The sequence below is a fragment of the Nicotiana tabacum genome, chromosome 1 (assembly GCF_000715075.1).
Source record: "Nicotiana tabacum cultivar K326 chromosome 1, ASM71507v2, whole genome shotgun sequence".
NCBI classification, from domain to species: domain Eukaryota; kingdom Viridiplantae; phylum Streptophyta; class Magnoliopsida; order Solanales; family Solanaceae; genus Nicotiana; species Nicotiana tabacum.
Window position 1 is genome coordinate 27,296,943 of NC_134080.1, and position 14,166 is coordinate 27,311,108.

The following is a 14,166-nucleotide window of genomic DNA, read 5'->3' on the forward strand; positions in this document are numbered from 1 at the left end:
CGAAAACTGGTTCTATTGTCTAGTTCAAAATATATAAAGTACTCAAGGAGTGTTCTTTCAGCATCCTCATCCGAAAGCTGGATTGCCTCGCCCGACTCATTAGGTGGCTGACTGCGTATGAATTCCCCCACATTAGCTGTGAAGCGAACCTATAAGAAAAAATATATTGAATTAGTATTTCAAAATTTATATAAAAGTAAATCAAAATACTTAATGAAAAGTAAAAAACTTACATGTATAGTCGAGGCTCGACCCTCGACCCACCTTTCTAGATCAGTCTCTTTCTTCTTCTTTACAATACGAGTCTCATTGAATAACTCATCTTACTTCATTGGCATCATAAAGTTGTCTGGTGGCTTTGGTGATTATCCTCGTGGTACTATTACTCGGGATGAACTTAGATACAGAGAGTAATTTAGATACAGTACCAGACAGGGTGTGTCTTTGATCAATTGTTGTTCTCATTAACGACAATGATGATGAGAAGGCAATGACATGTCAAACAGTGATAGTGTAGGTAAGAATTTAACATTTCCTAAGCAGATAAAAGAAGAGGTTATAGAGGAATTCTCTACTTCCTCTTGGAAAATGAAGTAGAGAATTCTTCTATAACCTTTTCTTTTATCAATTTAGGAAATGTTAAATTCCTACCTACACCATCATTGTTTGAAATACATGCCATTGCCTTCTCATCATCATTGTCGCTAATGAGAACAACAATTAAAGGCACACTATGCCAGGTACTGTGTCTAAGTTATTCTTGGTGGAAGTTGCATTGCATGTCTAATAAAGTCATCAATCCCTTCTACAAAATACTCCCGCAATCCTAAATTTCAATTCATATCCACAAAAGTTCAATTCATATCCTAAAGGCTCAATTCATATCCTAAAAGTTCAATTCATACACAAAAATTTCAATTCATATCCTAAAAGTTCAATTCATACACAAAAATTTCAATTCATATCCTAAAGGTTCAACTCATATCCACAAAAGTTCAAGTCATATCCTAAAATTTTAATTTATAAACTAAAATTCCAATACATAAACTAATATCCTAAAGGTTCAATTCATATCCTAAAGGTTCAACTCATATCCAGAAAAGTTCAAGTCATATCCTAAAATTTCAATTTATAAACTAAAATTCCAATACATAAACTAATATCCTAAAGGTTCAATTCATATCCTAAAGGTTCAACTCATATCTACAAAAGTTCAAGTCATATCCTAAAATTTTAATTTATAAACTAAAATTCCAATACATAAACAAATATCCTAAAGGTTCAATTCATATCCTAAAGGTTCAACTCATATCCACAAAAGTTCAAGTCATATCCTAAAATTTCAATTTATAAACTAAAATTCCAATACATAAACTAATATGTTCAATTCATATCCTAAAGGTTCAACTCATATCCACAAAAGTTCAAGTCATATCCTAAAATTTCAATTTATAAACTAAAATTCCAATACATAAACTAATATGTTCAATTCATATCCTAAAGATTCAACTCATATCCACAAAAGTTCAAGTCATATCCTAAAATTTCAATTTATAAACTAAAATTCCAATACATAAACTAAAAGTCCAATTCACATCCTAAAGATTCAATTCATATCCTAAAGGTTCAACTCATATCCACAAAAGTTCAAGTCATATCCTAAAATTCCAATTTATAAACTAAAATTCCAATACATAAACTAAAAGTTCAATTCATATCCTAAAGGTTCAATTCATATCCTAAAGGTTCAACTCATATCCACAAAAGTTCAAGTCATATCCTTAAATTTCAATTTATAAACTAAAATTTCAATATATAAACTAATATGTTCAATTCATATCCTAAAGGTTCAACTCATATCCACAAAAGTTCAAGTCATATCCTAAAATTTCAATTTATAAACTAAAATTCCAATACATAAACAAATATCCTAAAGGTTCAATTCATATGCTAAAGGTTCAACTCATATCCACAAAAGTTCAAGTCATATCCTAAAATTTCAATTTATAAACTAAAATTCCAATACATAAACAAATATCCTAAAGGTTCAATTCATATCCTAAAGGTTCAACTCATATCCACAAAAGTTCAAGTCATATCCTAAAATTTCAATTTATAAACTAAAATTCCAATACATAAACTAATATGTTCAATTCATATCCTAAAGGTTCAACTCATATCCACAAAAGTTCAAGTCATATCCTAAAATTTCAATTTATAAACTAAAATTCCAATACATAAACTAATATCCTAAAGGTTCAATTCATACCCTAAAGGTTCAACTCATATCCACAAAAGTTCAAGTCATATCCTAAAATTTTAATTTATAAACTAAAATTCCAATATATAAACTAAAAGTCCAATTCATATCCTAAAGGTTCAATTCATATCCTAAAGGTTCAACTCATATCCCCAAAAGTTCAAGTCATATCCTAAAATTCCAATTTATAAACTAAAATTCCAATACATAAACTAAAAGTCCAATTCATATCCTAAATGTTCAATTCATATCCTAAAGGTTCAACTCATATCCACAAAAGTTCAAGTCATATCCTAAAATTTCAATTTATAAACTAAAATTTCAATACATAAACTAAAAGTCCAACTCATATCCTAAAGGTTCAATTCATATCCTAAAGGTTCAACTCATATCCAAACTGGGGCTGTAGTCAAAGTTGTCTTGAGCTTCTGAAAGCTCCCCTCACACTCTTTCGTCCACTGGAACGGAGTACCCTTCTGGTGACCGTTGTCCCTTTTTAAATTTTTTTTTTTAAAAGTTAGCCGTTGGGCCCGGTTGAACCGGCCCAGGCCCACCTGCCGGTCCTGGGCTCGCAGGCTTTTTGGTAAGGACCGGCCCGCTATGGGCTTTTGCACCACTAGAGACCGGCCCGTTTGGCCCACGGTCCCGGGCCGGTCCCGGGCTGGGCCCGACCCACAATACACCCTTAGTTGTGCCCAATCTATTCTAATAGCACCCACTCAAAACAAAGCAATTGGCGTACCAGAATTTGATAGTTATTTTCGAGCTGAATTATCAAACTTAGTAGACGTGGAGACGCGCGAGAGGCTACTAAAGGAAGCTATTAATGAAGTGAAGATCAATAAATGTATACCAGCTAGTAAACAACTAGAGAAAATAAAGAGACTATAAATATTAAGGGATGGAAAATTCAAAGATTAGATGCAACAGAAGTTTTTAGGAGGAAACAGAGAAATGCAGAGGAAATTTGGAAGAATATGGTGATGGGAGAGAGCATAAAGATTGTGGGTAAATTTTTATGCGAAAATAATAGGAGCAAAATGGTTTACAAAAATGATGTGACAGCCATTAAGAGAGCAGCAACGTCGACCATAGCTCAATATTATTTTTTTGCTACAAATAGCTGATCGATTAATATTAGTAATATTTTATCAATTGACCAATTTTTATAATGAGCTACTTATAAATGGACATAGCTGGTAATTTCCCTATTTACAATGCTCAACTGATTTCACGCCTTACTCATAAATGACTTCTCTTTTATCTTATAAGCTAGAACATAAACGCGAAACTAGTCCGATAATATTATGAAAAAAATACGAAATTTCACTTAAACACTTTTTTTTATATCTCCAAATACTTCAAAAGCTTCAGATCCAACTCCCCCTTCATTTCCTAGTCTCTTCATTTCTCCAAGTTCCTACTTGGATTTGAGATACTTGTCGTGGTTAAAAATTAATGGATGAAATTTAATTAAATAAATTAAAACACTAATCATGGTTAAAGTATTTAATTTCTTCTTTTATCTATTTCCAAATAATATCTTTTGTCTCCTTTAACGGTGAACTTGCTATAATTCTAATACTCTTTTCCCTCTATTTTTGCTTATTACTGCTCTTATTCTTTGCTTTTTGAGATGTTACTTTATAAACTATAACATGTTGCTTTATTCAAGTTGTTGTGTAGTGATATCGAAGATTATCTAATGTTCTTTCTCTTTTTTTGTAGATTATTTTTCCGCGAGTTAATTTTTCTTCACTTCTAAAAATTCTTCTTGTATTCTCATCAAAAAGAAATAAAAAAATATTAGAAGTAAATTCTAACATTTGACTATAAAAATTAAAGAACGGTACAAATCCATTTTGAGGCTCAACTTGAGTTGCCATTTCTCTGTTATTTTGTATTTTCCTCAAAATAGATTTGTACGTTCTTTAATTTTTATTGTCAAATGTTGGAATTTACTTCTAATATTTTTTTTATTTTTTTAATGAGAATGTAAGAAGATTTTATAGAAGTGAAAAATAATTAACTCATGGAAATAAAACTACTACAAGAAAGTGAATGTTAGATAATCACTATTAGAAATCCGGTAAAAAGCGACCACAAAAAGCGACCAAAGTTGGTCGCTTATAGGCCTAAAAGCGACCAAAAAGCGACCAAACATGCCTGGTCGCAATATTGCTGGTCCCTTTATTTTAGGGACCAAATATTCCGGGTAAAGACTATAGCGACCAACTTTGGTCGCTTTATTATTTTAATAATATAATTTTGGCGACCAAAGTTGGTCTCTAAATGTAAAATACGTTATTTATTTATTTATTATTAATCATAAAAAGGCGACTAACTTTGGTCTCTAATCCAAATATTATATTTTAAAATCTAGAAAATAGAGACCAAGATTGGTCGCTTTTTTATTAATTTTTTTATTTTTTTTTTAAAATAAGCGACCATAGTTGATCGCTAACTTCAAGAAATAATATATTTTTTTAATTATAAGCGACCAACTTTGGTCGCTATATTTTCAGAAATTATTATTTTTAAATAGAATAGCGACCAAAGTTGGTCGCTTTTGAAAAATCTGGGTTAAATAGCGACCAAGGTTGGTCGCTATTGCCCAGAAAATTGTTTTTTTTTAAGGGAAAAGCGACCAATTAGCGACCAAAATTGGTCGCTTTTCTTGGTATATTTTTGCCAGAAAATGCCTGTTTTGGCAGCTACACCACCTGCCAGCTTACCAAAAATCCTAAACATGCATTTTATGCCAACAACAACAACAACAATAAACAACAACAACAACAACAATAAAAAGCAACAAAGTATAAAGTTCAATAGAACTAACACATTAAGCTAACAAAACTAAGTTAATGCTTATTACAAGCCCATTCGAAAACTGGTTCTATTGTCTAGTTCAAAATATATAAAGTACTCAAGGAGTGTTCTTTCAGCATCCTCATCCGAAAGCTGGATTGCCTCGCCCGACTCATTAGGTGGCTGACTGCGTATGAATTCCCCCACATTAGCTGTGAAGCGAACCTATAAGAAAAAATATATTGAATTAGTATTTCAAAATTTATATAAAAGTAAATCAAAATACTTAATGAAAAGTAAAAAACTTACATGTATAGTCGAGGCTCGACCCTCGACCCACCTTTCTAGATCAGTCTCTTTCTTCTTCTTTACAATACGAGTCTCATTGAATAACTCATCTTACTTCATTGGCATCATAAAGTTGTCTGGTGGCTTTGGTGATTATCCTCGTGGTACTATTACTCGGGATGAACTTAGATACAGAGAGTAACTTGGATACAGTACCCGACATGGTGTGTCTTTGATCAATTGTTGTTCTCATTAACGACAATGATGATGAGAAGGCAATGACATGTCAAACAGTGATAGTGTAGGTAAGAATTTAACATTTCCTAAGCAGATAAAAGAAGAGGTTATAGAGGAATTCTCTACTTCCTCTTGGAAAATGAAGTAGAGAATTCCTCTATAACCTTTTCTTTTATCAATTTAGGAAATGTTAAATTCCTACCTACACCATCATTGTTTGAAATACATGCCATTGCCTTCTCATCATCATTGTCGCTAATGAGAACAACAATTAAAGGCACACTATGCCAGGTACTGTGTCTAAGTTATTCTTGGTGGAAGTTGCATTGCATGTCTAATAAAGTCATCAATCCCTTCTACAAAATACTCCCGCAATCCTAAATTTCAATTCATATCCACAAAAGTTCAATTCATATCCTAAAGGCTCAATTCATATCCTAAAAGTTCAATTCATACACAAAAATTTCAATTCATATCCTAAAAGTTCAATTCATACACAAAAATTTCAATTCATATCCTAAAGGTTCAACTCATATCCACAAAAGTTCAAGTCATATCCTAAAATTGTAATTTATAAACTAAAATTCCAATACATAAACTAATATCCTAAAGGTTCAATTCATATCCTAAAGGTTCAACTCATATCCAGAAAAGTTCAAGTCATATCCTAAAATTTCAATTTATAAACTAAAATTCCAATACATAAACTAATATCCTAAAGGTTCAATTCATATCCTAAAGGTTCAACTCATATCTACAAAAGTTCAAGTCATATCCTAAAATTTTAATTTATAAACTAAAATTCCAATACATAAACAAATATCCTAAAGGTTCAATTCATATCCTAAAGGTTCAACTCATATCCACAAAAGTTCAAGTCATATCCTAAAATTTCAATTTATAAACTAAAATTCCAATACATAAACTAATATGTTCAATTCATATCCTAAAGGTTCAACTCATATCCACAAAAGTTCAAGTCATATCCTAAAATTTCAATTTATAAACTAAAATTCCAATACATAAACTAATATGTTCAATTCATATCCTAAAGATTCAACTCATATCCACAAAAGTTCAAGTCATATCCTAAAATTTCAATTTATAAACTAAAATTCCAATACATAAACTAAAAGTCCAATTCACATCCTAAAGATTCAATTCATATCCTAAAGGTTCAACTCATATCCACAAAAGTTCAAGTCATATCCTAAAATTCCAATTTATAAACTAAAATTCCAATACATAAACTAAAAGTTCAATTCATATCCTAAAGGTTCAATTCATATCCTAAAGGTTCAACTCATATCCACAAAAGTTCAAGTCATATCCTTAAATTTCAATTTATAAACTAAAATTTCAATATATAAACTAATATGTTCAATTCATATCCTAAAGGTTCAACTCATATCCACAAAAGTTCAAGTCATATCCTAAAATTTCAATTTATAAACTAAAATTCCAATACATAAACAAATATCCTAAAGGTTCAATTCATATGCTAAAGGTTCAACTCATATCCACAAAAGTTCAAGTCATATCCTAAAATTTCAATTTATAAACTAAAATTCCAATACATAAACAAATATCCTAAAGGTTCAATTCATATCCTAAAGGTTCAACTCATATCCACAAAAGTTCAAGTCATATCCTAAAATTTCAATTTATAAACTAAAATTCCAATACATAAACTAATATGTTCAATTCATATCCTAAAGGTTCAACTCATATCCACAAAAGTTCAAGTCATATCCTAAAATTTCAATTTATAAACTAAAATTCCAATACATAAACTAATATCCTAAAGGTTCAATTCATACCCTAAAGGTTCAACTCATATCCACAAAAGTTCAAGTCATATCCTAAAATTTTAATTTATAAACTAAAATTCCAATATATAAACTAAAAGTCCAATTCATATCCTAAAGGTTCAATTCATATCCTAAAGGTTCAACTCATATCCCCAAAAGTTCAAGTCATATCCTAAAATTCCAATTTATAAACTAAAATTCCAATACATAAACTAAAAGTCCAATTCATATCCTAAATGTTCAATTCATATCCTAAAGGTTCAACTCATATCCACAAAAGTTCAAGTCATATCCTAAAATTTCAATTTATAAACTAAAATTTCAATACATAAACTAAAAGTCCAACTCATATCCTAAAGGTTCAATTCATATCCTAAAGGTTCAACTCATATCCACAAAAGTTCAATTCATATCCTAAAATTTTAATTTATAAACTAAACTTCCAATACATAAACCAAAAATTTCAATTCATATCTTAAAGGTTCAATTCATATTCTAAAGGTTCAACTCATATCCACAAAAGTTCAAGTCATATCTTAAAATTTTAATTTATAAACTAAAATTCCAATACATAATCCTAAAGGTGCAACTCTAACATGGAGAAATTAAACCCTAATATGGAGAAATTAACTTTGAACCCTAACATGGTTGAACAAATAATATATAACTTTGAACCCTAACATGGATAAATTAAACAAAATCACTGTATTTCGGAAAAAAACAAAGAAAGGAGAAAGAAACCTACCTTGGGAATGGAGGTCGCCGGCGGTGGAGCTGCTACCGTCGGTGGTCGTCGGTGGCGTGGGTGGCGCCGCTGTTGCTGGGAGTCGGAGGGGGGGGGGGTTGAGTGTGAGAGAGAAAAGAGAGATTTTGGGGATTTTTTTTGAAAGAATGGGAGGGGAAACCCGATTTTGACACTGGAATTAAAAATAGCGACCAACTTTGGTCGCTATTTTGGTAGCAAAATAAGTTTTGACTTTTTGACCGAAATATTTCTAAAAAAAATTAAATTACTTTTAATTCAATTTAAAATTATGTACATATGTAGTATATATTTAGGATTTTAATTCAATTTAAGCTATATATATATATATATATATATATATTAATTGATATAAGTCAAGACGTTTTAATTTATTGTTAATATATATACATGCATATGAGTAGGTTATAAGTCGATGAATCAATTTACAAGTGTATCAATACCTAAAAGAACTCGTCCCTGTGTTCCGAGCGCTTCATGTTCTTATATATATATATACACACTATATACTATATTATACTATATATATCGAATATACCTTGATATATAATACACTTAGTATATATACTATACTATACTATATTATACTATACTATACTATGCACTAAATATTAATACTATACATATATAGCTTTTATATATATATATATACACTATACTATATATATAGTATAGTGTATTATATAATACACTATACTATACACTTAGTATATATATACTATACTATACTATGCACTAAGTATTAGTGTACTATACTATACTATACTATACTATACTATACTATACTATACTATACTATACTATACTATACTATACTATACTATACTATACTATACTATACTATACTATACTATACTATACTATACTATACTATACTATACTATACTATACTATACTATACTATACTATACTATACTATACTATACTATACTATACTATACTATACTATACTATACTATACTATACTATACTATACTATACTATACTATACTATACTATACTATACTATACTATACTATACTATACTATACTATACTATACTATACTATACTATACTATACTATACTATACTATACTATACTATACTATACTATACTATACTATACTATACTATACTATACTATACTATACTATACTATACTATACTATACTATACTATACTATACTATACTATACTATACTATACTATACTATACTATACTATACTATACTATACTATACTATACTATACTATACTATACTATACTATACTATACTATACTATACTATACTATACTATACTATACTATACTATACTATACTATACTATACTATACTATACTATACTATACTATACTATACTATACTATACTATACTATACTATACTATACTATACTATACTATACTATACTATACTATACTATACTATACTATACTATACTATACTATACTATACTATACTATACTATACTATACTATACTATACTATACTATACTATACTATACTATACTATACTATACTATACTATACTATACTATACTATACTATACTATACTATACTATACTATACTATACTATACTATACTATACTATACTATACTATACTATACTATACTATACTATACTATACTATACTATACTATACTATACTATACTATACTATACTATACTATACTATACTATACTATACTATACTATACTATACTATACTATACTATACTATACTATACTATACTATACTATACTATACTATACTATACTATACTATACTATACTATACTATACTATACTATACTATACTATACTATACTATACTATACTATACTATACTATACTATACTATACTATACTATACTATACTATACTATACTATGTTCTTATATATATATATATATATATATATATATATATATATATATATATATATATATATATGCTTCGTAGTACTGCTTAACTGCATATATAGCATGTTAGAGTATATTTTAGTCTATTCATCCTTTGTATTACAAAAGTGTTAGCGGGTTACATTTATATTATTTAGATAGTAAATACAAAAGTGATTTTTAATTTTGACCATTGTTGACCTGAAAAGAGACCAACTTTGGTCGCTAAATATACATAAATTTAAATTAGCGACCAACAATTTAAATCAAATTTATTTATATTTTATATAATATTTAAAATAATAATATAATTGTTAAACGTTAGAACTCGATCCCAGATTAGCGACCAAAGTTGGTCTCTATTTTCGTAAGCGACCAACTTTGGTCGCTAAATTTGAATTATATTTTTTTATATTTTATAAAATTTTTTAAATAAAAATATAATTATTAAAATTTTATAATTGGGTCCCATTTTAGCGACCAAAGTTGGTCGCTATCTGCTTACCCCTTAATTAGCGACCAACTTTGGTCGCTAATTTAAGTTATATTTATTTATATTTTATAATTTTTTTAAAATAATATTATAATTATTATAATTATATAAGTGGGTCCCCCTGTAGCGACCAACGTTGGTCGCTAATCTCAGTATACCTTTGACTAAGCAAGTCTGACCAGTCCGGTCAATATTTTGACAAAATTAGCGACCAAGTAGCGACCAACCTTGGTCGCTAATGTATATCAAATAATTATTTTATTATTTTCTCCAATTTAGCGACCAACTTTGGTCGCTTTTCTTGACATACCAACTTTGGTCGCTAAAGTTTGGTCTCTTTTTTCCGGAATTCTAGTAGTAGTGAATGTGTAGCTATAATTATGAGATTGTAAAAGATATTATTTGGGAATGAATAAAGAAGGAAATAAATACTTTAACTATAGTTAGGGCTTTAATTTATTCAATTAAATCTCGTCCATTAATTTTTAACCATGACAAGTATCTCAAATCTAAGTAGGAACTTGAAGAAATGGAGAAGTAGGAAATGGAGGGGAGTTGGATCCAAAAGCTTCCGACAACATCTTAAACAAGATTTAAGAGGGATTTCATAATATAAGTTGTGATTTCATATATTTGCATCTTCTTATCTTTTACCTGAGTTAGTGAGTATCATATTTGGCGTGATAATTGATTCACCTGTTTAAAAATAAAATAAAAAAAATTGATTCACCTATTGACGTAAGTGGTACTCTCATTGTTCCAGTTTATGTGAACATATTTTCTTTTTGATCGGTTCCTAAAAGAATGACTCCTTTCTAAATCTACCCTTAATGAGAAACTTTTATAATCACACAAATACTATAGACCTCTTTTTGACTTGTTTAGGACCACAAATTTAAAAAATCTTTATTTTTTTTCTTAAATTTCGTGCCCATTCAAACAGAAATTGGTATTAGAATGTTTTAGTTGAAATTAAACTGTCATTTTCTCAACAAAGGTTGACGAAGAAGACAATTTTCTAGGTTTGGTTTCAAGAGTTGTCAAGTTGTACACAATACGAATCATGATAAGATAAGTCAACCAATTTCTGTCCTTTAACATATCCCTCAAACTGCCAAACTTTACTGTTCTATGTTCTTTGCTTTACTTAACTGAAGATTGAATTCATCAGCAGCCATCAGTACAGTGAAGCTAAGAATTCTCTGTTCAGCATCATTCTTGTTATGGGATATTAACCGGGTCGGATATTGATATCGGGTTCATTTGAACATATTTTTGACGCAGAGTATAAATTTAGTATGAAAATTATAGTAGATATTAACTCATAACTTTAAAAATACAATTGGTTCAATGCTAATACCTCAAAATATTAAACTCAGAGATTTAAATCCCGGATCCGCCTCAGTGCAGCTTGGTGTACAAAGTATCTCGCGCTCATGCAAGGTCCGGGGAAGAGCCGGAACCTAAGGGGTGTGATGTAGGCCGCCTACGCCGATGCAAACATCAGTGACTGATTCCACAGTTGATCACAAAAAGTTAAATTTCCAGCAGGCTGCAGCATGTTCATGAGAAATAGTTAACCAGTAAAAGGACAAGGACATCTCACAAAAGCTACTGGAAAATCAATTCTGATACCAAAGAAAAGGACTTTCAACCCCAAAACTTCAATATGTCCATTAGTTAATAATATCAAAGCTGCAGCTTTAGTTTCCAGCAAATGCCATGATCCAAATAGAAAGATTTTGTGGCCCCTTTTATTTTCTTGGACAGATCCTCTCTCACGAATTAACAACAATTGACTGATGTGAAAGTGGAATATTACATTGATGGTATAGTTGTGAAAGGTCAGTTGTAAGAGGAAAAATCCAAGGAAATTTTGTACAGTCAGTTAGTTAAAGTGGCAATCTTAATGATAGCTGCAAAGTCTGTGACTTCTTTTCATTTTTGGTGGAAATGAATGCATGCTTTCAAGAAACTTTCTTTTAAAGATTCTCATGTTTGTCCACTGATTTTATTGACCTTTCTGTCAGTTTTTTTTTCTCGTTAAAGAAGCATGAGTTAGTTGAATTGTAATTTGTATAGTAAGAATTTTATTGTCAAATATCAACAAGATCAGAAAATATATTTAATAAGAAACTAGAATTTGGGTATCATTCTTTTATCGGGAAATCTCAAGAAATATAGTGTGTCAGTATAATATATGTGTGGGTCATAGAAATATGTACTAGTAGTAGTATTTTATGAAATTTCTATTTGTCTTGTTGTTACTACTGATATGTTCCTTTTCATTGATGGCAGACCACCTTAATTGATTAGGATCAATTTCTTTGTATCTTTCCCTTCTGCATTATGGTTTATGCTAAAAGCAATACACAAGATGACAGAAACTTGGAAAAACACTGTATCCTATATATATTAGGTTATGTTCCCTTTTTGTCTTCTTTGCTTACATGAAGTGAGGTCTTGTATTTGACATAAATCCACCTTCATTCATTTTATGCAACTAGTTGTATATTTGCAAGTTTATTACTCTGTTTTCACTGTTCTTGAGCCGAAAGTCTATCGGAAACAATTTCTCCACCTTTATAAGATAGGGGCTGCGTACATATTACCCTCCCAGAATTCAGTTCTGGGATTCCACTGAATTTTTCGTTGTTGTTGTTGTATACTTGCAAGAACTAAGTGAAAACAACCAAGGCTTATACACAATATAAGTAGTATCGGTAGAAGTTTCTCACACAATATAATTGACTTGCGTTCGATTTTTCACTACTTTGTGGTTGAAGTCGAAAAAAAGAGTATTTGAAGTTAAAGTTATATTTGGAAGTTGAAGTTGCCATGGACTTCAGTTCAGAGGTGGATGTAGAGTGTTGACGATGCAGAGTAAAAATTTATATATAAAATTCGGTAAAATTATAAAAATAGTAGATATGAACCCATAACTTTAAAAATATAATGGATTCAATATTAAGACCTTAAAAATTGACCCATAAAATATAAATCCTCGATCCGCCTATGCTTCAGTTTGACGAAAGTTTTACATACCACTTTTCAACTTGTACAACCTATACTCATGAGCTACATCCGCTCTTCACTTGGTTGAGCTTACTACCTACTAAATCTTCTTCAAAAGAAAGTTCTAATTATACATGTATACCAGAGTTGAGTTATACGTAAGGAGGGTTATGTATCAAAGTACATGCATACATATCCTATGTGCATTAGTTGTATAGAGGTTATCAAAAAGATCTATAATAGTCTTGCGCCAATCTACACATATGTTTTTAAGATTTTAGGTTAAATGTGCAACTGCTCACGGATCGCTTGTGATTGAAGTCAAATGTTGTTGTCGAGGTTCATTGTGAAACTTGTCTTAGGCAAATTTCATATCGAAAATTGAGAGGGTATCGAAAGTTAGGGGTCATATAAACGCGAGCTTAGCCATCGTTTGGGTCAATGCAAAAGGAAACAAAACCATGCAGCCCAAAAGCCTTGACGTAGCCCAAGCGGTCAGGCCACAACCAACGATATTTATCTTGACAGTTGGGCCTGAGCCGTTACAAATAATATTAGAGTTAGCACCCCCCTCAGTACAATGTTGGAGCAAACCTCATTGTCATTATAGTCAAGTTGTCAACACAA